This window comes from Salvelinus alpinus, chromosome 35 (assembly GCF_045679555.1).
Source record: "Salvelinus alpinus chromosome 35, SLU_Salpinus.1, whole genome shotgun sequence".
NCBI lineage: Eukaryota > Metazoa > Chordata > Actinopteri > Salmoniformes > Salmonidae > Salvelinus > Salvelinus alpinus.
Genome location: NC_092120.1, coordinates 10,475,761 through 10,488,060, shown reverse-complemented (window position 1 = coordinate 10,488,060; position 12,300 = coordinate 10,475,761). Strand labels below are relative to the sequence as shown.

General features: G+C 44.3%; 1 pseudogene; it reads right to left on the bottom strand.

The window, feature by feature from the left end:
• Window positions 1-1,948: 1,948 nt before the first annotated feature.
• On the bottom strand, window positions 1,949-12,235 carry LOC139564412 (2,4-dienoyl-CoA reductase [(3E)-enoyl-CoA-producing], mitochondrial-like; annotated as a pseudogene).
• Between the last annotated feature and the right edge of the window lie 65 nt (window positions 12,236-12,300).

Here is a 12,300-nt window from a genome sequence, read left to right as displayed (position 1 = left end):
AACAGTCTGGTTTCGGGACAGGAGCTTTCAGTAGGCATAGGAGCACTTGAAGGTCAAAAGTTAACTGCTGCTTTATGACAGGCAGAGGGAAGCCTTAACCTTATAAATCCCTGCATTGAGTGTAGAGGCATTGCTCAGTGCTCTGTCCCCCATGCACTATGCAGTGAGAGTTTAGACAGCAGGATGATTTTATCTCCTAATTGGGCAGCTGCTGGCATCTCTCTCCGAGTTGGTAAATGTATAGCGATGGCTTATCTGAGTTTAGCTGCAGTATGTTCTTGCCTAGTTAAATAAAGGTTAAATGTAGCAGGTGTGAAGTGTGTGTCTGTGTGTATGTGCCTAATGGAACTCTGGGACGCGAAAGGGTAGGGGTATGAAGTAGGAAGAGGGGAACACGCTGCATTATGGGAGAGCTAATTGTACTTAATCAAAGCAAGGTACTGTTCCACTCTATACGTTGATGCCTGTTTCCCTCGACACAGAACAGGCATACCCCTGACCTTAAAAGCATGGTCAATGGAGATTCTGCAAACAAATTGAACAATGGTTCAACACAATTAAAGATGACACAGGAATAACCAGATTAAATTGTATTTTTTTTCAATTGGACATTTCCACAAACCTCATAGGATAGGTAAATAAAACTCCACCACATTTCATTTTCTCAGCTAAGTGTTGCTGACACCACAATCAGAGTAATAGTGTTTATCCTGGATATGCTGCAACCCTGTGAGACACATACACACAGCTTTAGCAGGAAGGTCAGTGAACTGGTGCTTTGTGTTGGATTGAAAGGACGTTTCCTCCGTTGTGCTTGTTTGGTGCTTGTCCTATGGCATCAGACACTGTCAAGCACCCTCTGTTCAGTGGGGGAGGACAAGGTCTGGTGGCGGAAAGGAGAAAATATGACCTGACAATCCACCACGCTCCAACTGTAAGAGAAGGGAGGAAAATGAAATAGAAAATGTAAGGATGAGTGGGGGAGGGGGTTCAGACAGACAGGGGGAAGAGGAATGAAAGGGAAAGAGTTAAAGGAGGTAAAGAAGGAGGGGCAAGTAGAACAGGGAGGAAATGGAGAGTATGAAAGATAACAGTAGTGTGACTTGCACAATACAAATAGAGATGGGAGGGAGTGGGGTTCTCTCTGTGCCTCTGTAGAGTATCTCACTGGCACAATGCCTACACATCAGAGTGAGACAGCTTCCCGCTATGCCTGACAATGAGACATGGGCTACTTCACGTTTGGCGACATTTTCATTTAGCGTCATGTATGGTGTACCGATAAAAGGCTTAGGCCCAATTCCAAGGTTGTCAAAAATGCATCACGTCCTTCCTTGAGGTAACCAATCTGTATGTGATTGGATGCGTGAAGGCTGTTTCCATCCTTTTACTTTCACCAATGAAGCCTTGGCACATCAGTGATTACTTCAAAGAATATTAAAACACATTTACGAAGAATTTAAACGGTTCATCAATGGTTATGTATTCGACAAGCTTTTCAACTTGCTACAAATCCCACTTCTGACCAAGAACATCTTATTTCGGCTGCTCACCATATAGATATAAATGATTGAGTGAGAGTAGTTTCCTCCAAGGCTTGGAGGATTTCTTCCTCGTTACCTTAACATTTCCTTTAGTAAGAGCCTGGGGTTAGGTTTTGTTGGGTGGATGGGGTTAGTCTCTGATTGGTTGGGAGTTAACTGTGTTAGCCTGGGGGTCTGGTTCCTCTTCCTAACATCATCTGATGACATCATCAGAACAACATTCTATTTATCTTAGCAGCGTATTAGATCCATACAAGCCTATGTGAGCGTTTAGACTATTGATTTGTCAGAGTAACTAAAATAATGATAGAGCAGCTTGGGAGGAAATGAATAGAGTCAATCCATCTAACGCTCTATGTCACATTAGGTGGCTGAGAATTATATAAGAATGCATCAGAGAGATATAAAATGTCTGTCTTTTATTCAACATACTCCATACAGACAAATCCATGTAAAGCTCACGTATTGTACACACAGAGCACAAGACAATCACTTAACAGCAATGAATAGCATTACTGGAGGTCAACTTAGATAGGCCATTGAAACATGTTTTTAAAAAAGAACAGAATTCATTATTTTCAAGGCATCATTGTAAAAACAAATGATAAACGTTACTGGCAAAATACCAAGTCAATCGTAGGAACGGACAGATTTTTCAACCAATGAGAAGGCAGTTTTATCCAGGGAGTGCTGTAGCCAGTACAGTCGTGTACAGAATGACACAAATATTAATTTTCAAAAAGTCTGCTGCCTCAGTTTGTATGATGGCAATTTTTTGCATATACTCCAGACTGTTATGAAGAGTGATCAGATGAATTGCAATTAATTGCAAAGTCCATCTTTGCCATGCAAATGAACTGAATCCCCCCAAAATATTTCCACTGCATTTCAGCCCTGCCACAAAACGACCACAAAACGACCGATTCTCTCGTTAACGCAGGTGTGAGTGTTGACGATGACAAGGCTGGAGATCATTCTGTCATGCTGATTGAATTCGAATAACAGACTGGAAGCTTCAAAAGGAGAGTGGTGCTTGGAATCATTGTTCTTCATCTGTCAACCATGGTTACCTGCACGGAAACACAAGCCGTCATCATTGCTTTGCACAAAAATGGCTTCACAGGCAAGGATATTGCTGCCAGTAAGATTGCACCTAAATCAACCATTTATCGGATCATCAAGAACTTCAAGGAGAGCGGTTCAATTGTTGTGAAGAAGGCTTCAGGGCGCCCAAGAAAGTCCAGCAAGCGCCAGGACCGTATCCTAAAGTTGATTCAGCTGCGGGATCGGGGCACCACCAGTACAGAGCTTGCATGGCAGCAGGCAGCTGAATGGCAGCAGGCAGCTGTGAGTGCATCTGCACGCACAGTGAGGCAAAGACTTTTGGAGGATGGCCTGGTGTCAAGAAGGACAGCAAAGAAGCCACTTCTCTCCAGGGAAAACATCAGGGACAGACTGATATTCTGCAAAAGGTACAGGGATTGGACTGCTGAGGACTGGGGTAAAGTCATTTCCTCTGATGAATCCCCTTTCCGATTGTTTGGGGCATCCGGAAAAAAGCTTGTCCGGAGAAGACAAGGTGAGTGCTACCATCAGTCCTGTGTCATGCCAACAGTAAAGCATCCTGAGACCATTCATGTGTGGGGTTGCTTCTCAGCCAAGGGAGTGGGCTCACTCACAATTTTGCCTAAGAACACAGCCATGAATAAAGAATGGTAACAACATCCTCCGAGAGCAACTTCTCCCAACCATCCAGGAACAGTTTGGTGATGAACAATGCCTTTTCCAGCATGATGGAGCACCTTGTCATAAGGCAAAAGTGATAACTAAGTGGCTCGGGGAACAAAACATCGATATTTTGGATCCATGGCCAGGAAACTACCCAGACCTTAATCCCATTGAAAACTTGTGGTCAATCCTCAAGAGGCAAACAAACAAACAAACAAAAACCCACAAATTCTGACAAACTCCAAGCATTGATTATGCAAGAATGGGCTGCCATCAGTCAGAATATGGCCCAGAAGTTAATTGACAGCATGCCAGGGCGGATTGCAGAGGTCTTGAAAAAGAAGGGTCAACACTGCAAATATTGACTCTTTGCATCAACTTCATGTAATTGTCAATAAAAAGCCTTTGACACTTATGAAATGCTTGTAATTATACTTCAGTATTCCATAGTAACATCTGACAAAAATATCTAAAGACACTGAGGCAGCAGACTTGGTGAAAATGTATATTTGTGTCATTCTCAAAACTTTTGGCCACGACTAGAATCTCAGAGTGAGAACAAAAAGGTTATGATGTCTCTCTCTCAAACCTTGTCTAAATAGTTGGCCTCCTGATGAAGCCATTTTCTCTTCAAATGCTGTGCTACTGTTCCCATCCTGTCGATTTGTCCATTAGGCATTGAGACATAAGGCTTGAGGTTAAGTGAGAGTGTGTGTGTTTTTTTGCGTGTGTTTTTTTCCGATCCTGTAGCCATATTCCCTGACATGGTATAATCTCTGTTCTACAGTTGAAGACGGAAGTTTACATACACCTTAGCCAAATACATTTAAACTCAGTTTTTCACAATTCCTGACATTTAATCCTAGTAAAAAGTCCCTGTCTTAGGTCAGTTAGGATCACCACTTTATTTTAAGAATGTGAAAAATCAGAATAATAGTAGAGAGAATGATTTATTTCAGCTTTTATTTCTTTCATCACATTCCCAGTCGGTCAGAAGTGTACATACACTCAATTAGTATTTGGTAGCATTGCCTTTAAATTGTTTAACTTGGGTCAAACGTTTTGGGTAGCCTTCCTCAAGCTTCCCACAATAAATTGGGTGAATTTAGGCCCATTCCTCCTGACAGAGCTGGTATAACTGAGTCAGGTTTGTAGGCCTCCTTGCTCGCACACGCTTTTTCAGTTCTGCCCACAAATTTTGTATAGGATTGAGGTCAGGGCTTTGTGATGGCCACTTTAATGACTCCAACCTAAGTGTATGTAAACTTCCGACTTCAACTGTAGGTCAGAAACAGAGGGAAAGATTGTCTGTGCGTACAGTACCTGTGTGTCTGTGTTTCCCTGGAGCATTAACAGTGGTAGAGTTAGTATCATGTTCCCATCTTGACTTGTTAGGATCCCTTGGTGCCCCTGATCATGGTCTCCATCATAGCCCACTGCTCCTTAGTGACCTGACGCACACAAAACACAGTTAAAACTAGCACAACCTGACCCACATATCCATAAACTAACATCTGTCATAAAATGAGGCTGATTTCCGCAACAGCTCAATTGCAATCTTGTTACTGAATCAATAGCTAGTCGCATAGCAGAACAGAGATTATGCAAAAGGTAGCAATGCTATCAAATTATCATTCTATGTTCATATGACTTTTTAGTGTTAAAGTTCCGGTCCTGACAGTGGAACAGGGTTTGCTCAGTTAGTTCCAGCACATACCCTCCTCAGATCATTGAATTCTCCTGCCATGGAGACATAATCTCCAACCTCCATTCGAAAGATCTGCAAATAGAAGAGAATGCGCACAACTAAAGAGAAGAACACGATTTATGTGAATGTTGAGTCATCATTTTTCCCTTAGCCATAGTCCATCCCTATACCTGTATTGGTTAATCCTAGTGCACTTTGAATGTCATTTACAGTGAAGGACTTACTGCCATCTGCAATTTCCAGATACCCATTCTGCAAGGCAGGCATTCAGCTAACATAGTGATTGGTCTCCACTGCCTGCTTAGCTTATCAAGACAGACACACATTCTCTTACCGCTCCAGACACCCAACAGGCATAGTCACTGCACAGGTAGGCTGCCAGATTGGCAATCTCTCCTGGAGTGCCCAGCCTGCCCACGGGTATCCTGCCGATCATGGCCTTCTCAAACATGCCCGTGGGATCGAGACGACTGAAGGCCCCCTACACAAAGAGAACAGGTCACAAAACATAGCTAATTACACATTCACAAGCCAAGATAAGACTAGAAAGGGAAAGATTTAAAGATTATTATTTTTTATTTTTTTAAATGTCAACACAGTATATTTGTAAAGTTTCATGCCAGAGTTGTGTCTGTTACCTTGGTTCTGATTGGTCCTGGCTGGATGACATTAAACCTCAAGCCGTACCTCCCCCACACCGCAGCCAGAGACCTGTGAAACAAACAGTAGTTTGTTTACATACGCACATACAATAACACAAACAGGAAAAAAGGAAGAAAAAGACATCAAGAAGTACCACTACTGAATGTACTAATAAAGAGGGTCTAGTGTAGGCTCAAGGAATCAGTTTAGACTTGGGCCTAGGAGTGAGGCGTTACCTCCTAAATATTCTCATAGGTAATCACTCATAATGGGGCGTTCAGTCTAAGTCTAATATGATTGGAGGATAACTAGCTGCACCTAAAAACAAAATACATCTCGACTATTCATACAGAAAAAGCTGAGGTGCCAAAAAGTAGATGCCAGGAGTGCTTTAGTCATTCCATGTCATTCTGGGAACATTATAGTGAGAGGCGCCGAGGGTGGTGCTTGTTGAATTGATTCATTCCCTCTAGTTTCTTGAAACCCTCCGCACAAAAAACTGTAATGAAAGAATAGGATCTAAAAATAGGATAGCTCTCCCCTGAGATGCCTGGCGCAATAAATGAGCATGAAATATGGCTGCTGCTGCCTTCACAAAATAGAGGGGTCACTTTTTTGGTGTGAGCGATTTCATATGGGGGGGGGGGGTCCTTTATCGGATAATAGCGCTCATTCACACAGGAAAAAAAAACTGCATGAATGGGCCGACCAGCTATAGGTAACTCTCCAGTATGCCACTACACAAACCCTATATGCTCCTCTGAGACCCCTCTTTCAATGTCACTGGGCAACCAGGCATTTTTATGCATGACACCCAAGCATGATGGGATGTTAATTGCTTAATTAACTCAGGAACCACACATGGGTGGAAAAACCTGCTTTCAATAGACTTTGAATCCCTCATTTACTCAAGTGTTTCCTTTATTTTGGATTCAAGCGTAACATTAAATGGCATTCCAGCTAGTCTGGAACCCGCACACACACACTGTTTTACACAAAGACACACACACTGCAGTCACTTGTATAGGACGTCAAACATATCAAGGTACAAAAGGGATGTGATTGTGAGAGACACGAATAGTTGCCCCATTTATCCTTCCCAGTCCCCTGGGTTTATGGGGAAACCTTTTAGTGTCATTAACTCTTTCAACAGGATTGATACGGACTAATATTGAGTGGGATCTTTCTTTCGGTAAAAGCCCTCAGAGGTTCATTATGAAGGTGTATTCTTCATTTGATAAGAGCATCCCTGTCTTCACATGAAAGGTGTCGGTCCCATTCAGGATTTTATTGGGTTCTCACACCCACTAATGGATTCACACGTGTGTGAACGAACAAGGTACACACACACACCCCATCCGTCTTCATTATTGTCTAAATCCTACTGGAGGGGGATCGGGAGAGAGAGACCCACTTTAATGTTAATTAAATGTTCCTGGACCTTCGTTATGCTAATGACTGCTTCTCTTTAAAAACGCATTAGTGTTCATAAGGCGTTTGACAAGTGATAGAGCCAAATCTTTTCAAACGAGGCCAGTGTGGATGTCTACGTGTGGTGGGTGCAATTCTGCCTCTGTTAAGGAGATAAGTAATAGGGGTTACAGGTTGGTTTAGGACAGGGAAACGGGTCCTAAACCGGTGATAGGTTTAGCACAGAGTTTCCACTCCTGACTTAGCAGCTGCGCTGAGCACCACAAATCCAGAGCTGGTCTCTGCGTAGATGGTGGTGATGGCCAGAAACGCAGCACCTACAAACACAATGTGCGTAAATACCACAAAGAAACAAAAACATGTACAGTATATGCCCAGCAATATGTGTCCATGTGACATCATGTACATCCCTATAATTTACAACTGATCCCAGTTCAAACCAATTCATTATTCTCTTCATTAGACTGTCATAGGCTGACTTGTTCCTCCAATGACCTGAGAGCTGCGGTTAGTCATTGTACATTTCAATAGGCTTTTATATCCTGCACACTAAAGCTCAGGGGGCGGTAGGTAGCCTAGTGGTTAGCGCGTAGGGCCAGTACCGTAACTGAAAGGTTGCTACTGTAGATGGAATCCCTGAGCTGACAAGGTAAAAATCTGTCGTTCTGCCCCCGAGCAAGGCAGTGAACCCACTGTTCCCTGGGCGCCCGAAGACACGGATGATGATTATGGCAGCCCCCCGCACCTCTCTGATTCAGAGGGGTTGGGTTAAATGCGGAAGACACATTTCAGTTGAATGCATTCAGTTGTACAACTGACTAGGTATCCCCCTTTCCCTTTCATAAAACATGGTGGCTGTTGTGGGCCAGATTACGCCGCAATAGATTTAACACGAGTCAAGAGTTATTTCTAGATCAATAAAACAAACGACATGGGGTAGTGAAGGAGATAGTTTGTCTGTGAGACTATTTAATCAAAGCCTGGAGCCAAGCTGCCAGATGAGCAGACAAAGCAACTTTCTTGTACTGTGATAAAAGCACATTTAGATTTATGTAGCCTAATTATTATTTTTGGCTCGCAGATTGATTTTGATGAACAAATCGATCAAATAAAAAATGTGCGGCCCTCCGTTGAATTTCAAAATCCTGATGTGGCCCTCAAGCCAAAAAGTTTGCACAACCCTGCAATAGAATATTCCTAATAGTACGAAAGAAGAACAGACACCTGGGTATCAATTCAAATATGCTTTCTTGCACTGTTGGAAGAATGGCTGCTTTGGAAAAACATCAGTTCAGATTGAATAGTGGCCCTAGTGTGATGGCATGTCTTTGTACTCCAAGGTAATTGCTTAATTGTGATTTGCCTAATTGCAGTGTTGAGGGCAGATGGAAAAGCCACAGTAATAGAGAAGGGCTGGGATATTCAAATGAATAATAAAGCTTATCCACGCACACACGCACGCACACATTTTATAAATAGGCACAACAATGCATGAGAGCCAAGGCTTCTCCTATCCTCCCCTTACATATCATTGACCCTTTATCCAGGGACAGCTGAGAGAGGAGAAAAAAAAGAGGACGAGAATGAGAGGGTGCATGCATGCAAAGCCAAGAGTTGCTTAGGGCACAGGATAACAGGAGTGATGCTGGACTATGACCAAGTGAATGGAAAAGTGCTCAAGTATTTCATATTGAGGCTCAATCACTGTCAATATTACACACTTAAATAGAAGAGAGATTCATGTTACACTTACATCCACACCAATGTTCCGGGTTGATCCTCACTTGTTATACTACTGATCAAATGTTCAGGAGTTGTAGCCCAATTGTGAATCTTTACTGCCCCCTGGTGGCAGCACTACATAATACATTACAACACAAATAAATGTGGACGTGAAAGCTGATCCTAGATCTGTGCTTATGGGCTCCATCAGATAGCTCTGGTGCTTACCCTTCTCGGCCAGTATCAGCCTCTTGCCCAGTTCCAGGGTGAAGAAGGCTGTGCCGTTCAGGACAATGTCTGTGATGGTCCTCCATGCGTTGGCAGACAGCTTCTCTGACAGGGAGATGAAGTTCCCTGCAGCGTTGTTGATCACCACCTAGAGGAACGAGAGAGGAGGATATTTACCAAGCAAATGGAGTATTATTGACCAGTACATATAGAACAGCGAAGCGTACCACATTTCAGACAAAATCGTCTCTGATCTGTACCTATGTACATCAGGGAGACCAGCAACCTCCACCAGTTGGTCCACAGCAGCTTCAGTCTCACTCAATGCCCTGGTCCCAGTGCTGGACAACTGTTTAAGGAGAGTAAATGGGATAACACAAAAAAATGTATATTAATGAACCAGCTGAAAAGGGATGTTGTGAGTCACAGATTTTGATTTGATTCATTAGGATCCCCATTAGCAGATGCCAACTGGAGTCCGACACATAAAGAAAAAGACATTACAGACAAAAAAAAAGACTTAAAAAAAAAAACATTAACATGTAGTGTGTGTGTGCATCTATCAGTTACACATACATGTCAGTAAATACACACGAGTACTGTTCGGTCACATGGGGAGAGGCGTTGTGCCATGAGGTGCTGCTTTATCTGAGGTTTTTTAACCAGGCTTGCTGTTCTCCTGCACTATATAATAACTTGTACTTGTGCTATACTTAAACTTGCACATCTACAAGTAGCATAGAGGCCATTGAATTAAAAACTAGTTGTCTTTCCTGTCAAACAAATGCATTAGTAAGAGCAATTACTTATATTGATAAACACCACTGATGCACTCAACTCCTCCAACAGTGGGGGTGCTCACATTCCCAGTGGAGAGGGGACTGGGTGAAAGGTTGAGATGGTTACATGTCTGGCTGTGACAACACACAGCAAGCTGCCTACACAGGTTCAGTATTTAGTTTAGTATGTGCTCTTGCATGAACATCACAAAAGTGGTCATATCGTCAAAAGAAGGTCGACGACATCCGATCCTCGTTTGCTAAGTCAAACGACACCGCTGGTTCTGCTCACACTGCCCTACCCTGTGCTTTGACCTCTTTCTCCCCTCTCTCTCCAGATGAAATCTCGCGTCTTGTGACGGCCGGCCGCCCAACAACCTGCCCGCTTGACCCTATCCCCTCCTCTCTTCTCCAGACCATTTCCGGAGACCTTCTCCCTTACCTCACCTCGCTCATCAACTCATCCTTGACCGCTGGCTACGTCCCTTCCGTCTTCAAGAGAGCGAGAGTTGCACCCCTTCTGAAAAAACCTACACTCGATCCCTCCGATGTCAACAACTACAGACCAGTATCCCTTCTTTCTTTTCTCTCCAAAACTCTTGAACGTGCCGTCCTTGGCCAGCTCTCCTGCTATCTCTCTCAGAATGACCTTCTTGATCCAAATCAGTCAGGTTTCAAGACTAGTCACTCAACTGAGACTGCTCTTCTCTGTATCACGGAGGCGCTCCGCACTGCTAAAGCTAACTCTCTCTCCTCTGCTCTCATCCTTCTAGACCTATCGGCTGCCTTCGATACTGTGAACCATCAGATCCTCCTCTCCACCCTCTCCGAGTTGGGCATCTCCGGCGCGGCCCACGCTTGGATTGCGTCCTACCTGACAGGTCGCTCCTACCAGGTGGCGTGGCGAGAATCTGTCTCCTCACCACGCGCTCTCACCACTGGTGTCCCCCAGGGCTCTGTTCTAGGCCCTCTCCTATTCTCGCTATACACCAAGTCACTTGGCTCTGTCATAACCTCACATGGTCTCTCCTATCACTGCTATGCAGACGACACACAATTAATCTTCTCCTTTCCCCCTTCTGATGACCAGGTGGCGAATCGCATCTCTGCATGTCTGGCAGACATATCAGTGTGGATGACGGATCACCACCTCAAGCTGAACCTCGGCAAGACGGAGCTGCTCTTCCTCCCGGGGAAGGACTGCCCGTTCCATGATCTCGCCATCACGGTTGACAACTCCATTGTGTCCTCCTCCCAGAGCGCTAAGAACCTTGGCGTGATCCTGGACAACACCCTGTCGTTCTCAACTAACATCAAGGCGGTGGCCCGTTCCTGTAGGTTCATGCTCTACAACATCCGCAGAGTACGACCCTGCCTCACACAGGAAGCGGCGCAGGTCCTAATCCAGGCACTTGTCATCTCCCGTCTGGATTACTGCAACTCGCTGTTGGCTGGGCTCCCTGCCTGTGCCATCAAACCCCTACAACTCATCCAGAACGCCGCAGCCCGTCTGGTGTTCAACCTTCCCAAGTTCTCTCACGTCACCCCGCTCCTCCGCTCTCTCCACTGGCTTCCAGTTGAAGCTCGCATCCGCTACAAGACCATGGTGCTTGCCTACGGAGCTGTGAGGGGAACGGCACCTCAGTACCTTCAGGCTCTGATCAGGCCCTACACCCAAACAAGGGCTCTGCGTTCATCCACCTCTGGCCTGCTCGCCTCCCTACCACTGAGGAAGTACAGTTCCCGCTCAGCCCAGTCAAAACTGTTCGCTGCTCTGGCACCCCAATGGTGGAACAAACTCCCTCACGACGCCAGGACAGCGGAGTCAATCACCACCTTCCGGAGACACCTGAAACCCCACCTCTTCAAGGAATACCTAGGATAAAGCAATCCTTCTGCCCCCCCCTCCCCTTAAAAGATTTAGATGCACTATTGTAAAGTGGCTGTTCCACTGGATGTCATTAGGTGAATGCACCAATTTGTAAGTCGCTCTGGATAAGAGCGTCTGCTAAATGACTTAAATGTAATGTAAATGTAACTGTCCCTACACTTCTCAGAAATGTATCTGTAGCATAACACTGGAACAAATGTAGATAGCTATGCCAGAAATATTGCAGAATGCACTCATGTCTGTCAACATCGGAAATAATGTGTAAGCTGATGCACAGCTTTCCCATAGAAGCACATCTAGCTAGCCAACAAACAACAACCTGCTGCTAAACTAGCTAGCTAACTTACACAACAAATAAGAGTTTTTAATGTGATTTGGTAGTTATTGCATTCATCTCGGTGGCAATGTTTACCCGTCTATAGACAAGACTCTTCAACGGCAAGGTTAAATCAGTTTTAGATATTGATGACAACCGTCCCAGTAAAGTGGATGCCATGTTTTCAAAATTTGATTTGACTTTTGCCCTGATTTCCGTAAGGTAAAGGGGAGAGGGTTATTTAATAGAAAGTAGGTGGTTCCATGATCTTAGTCAGACTGTCTTGGGTCATTTTACGTATTTATAATACA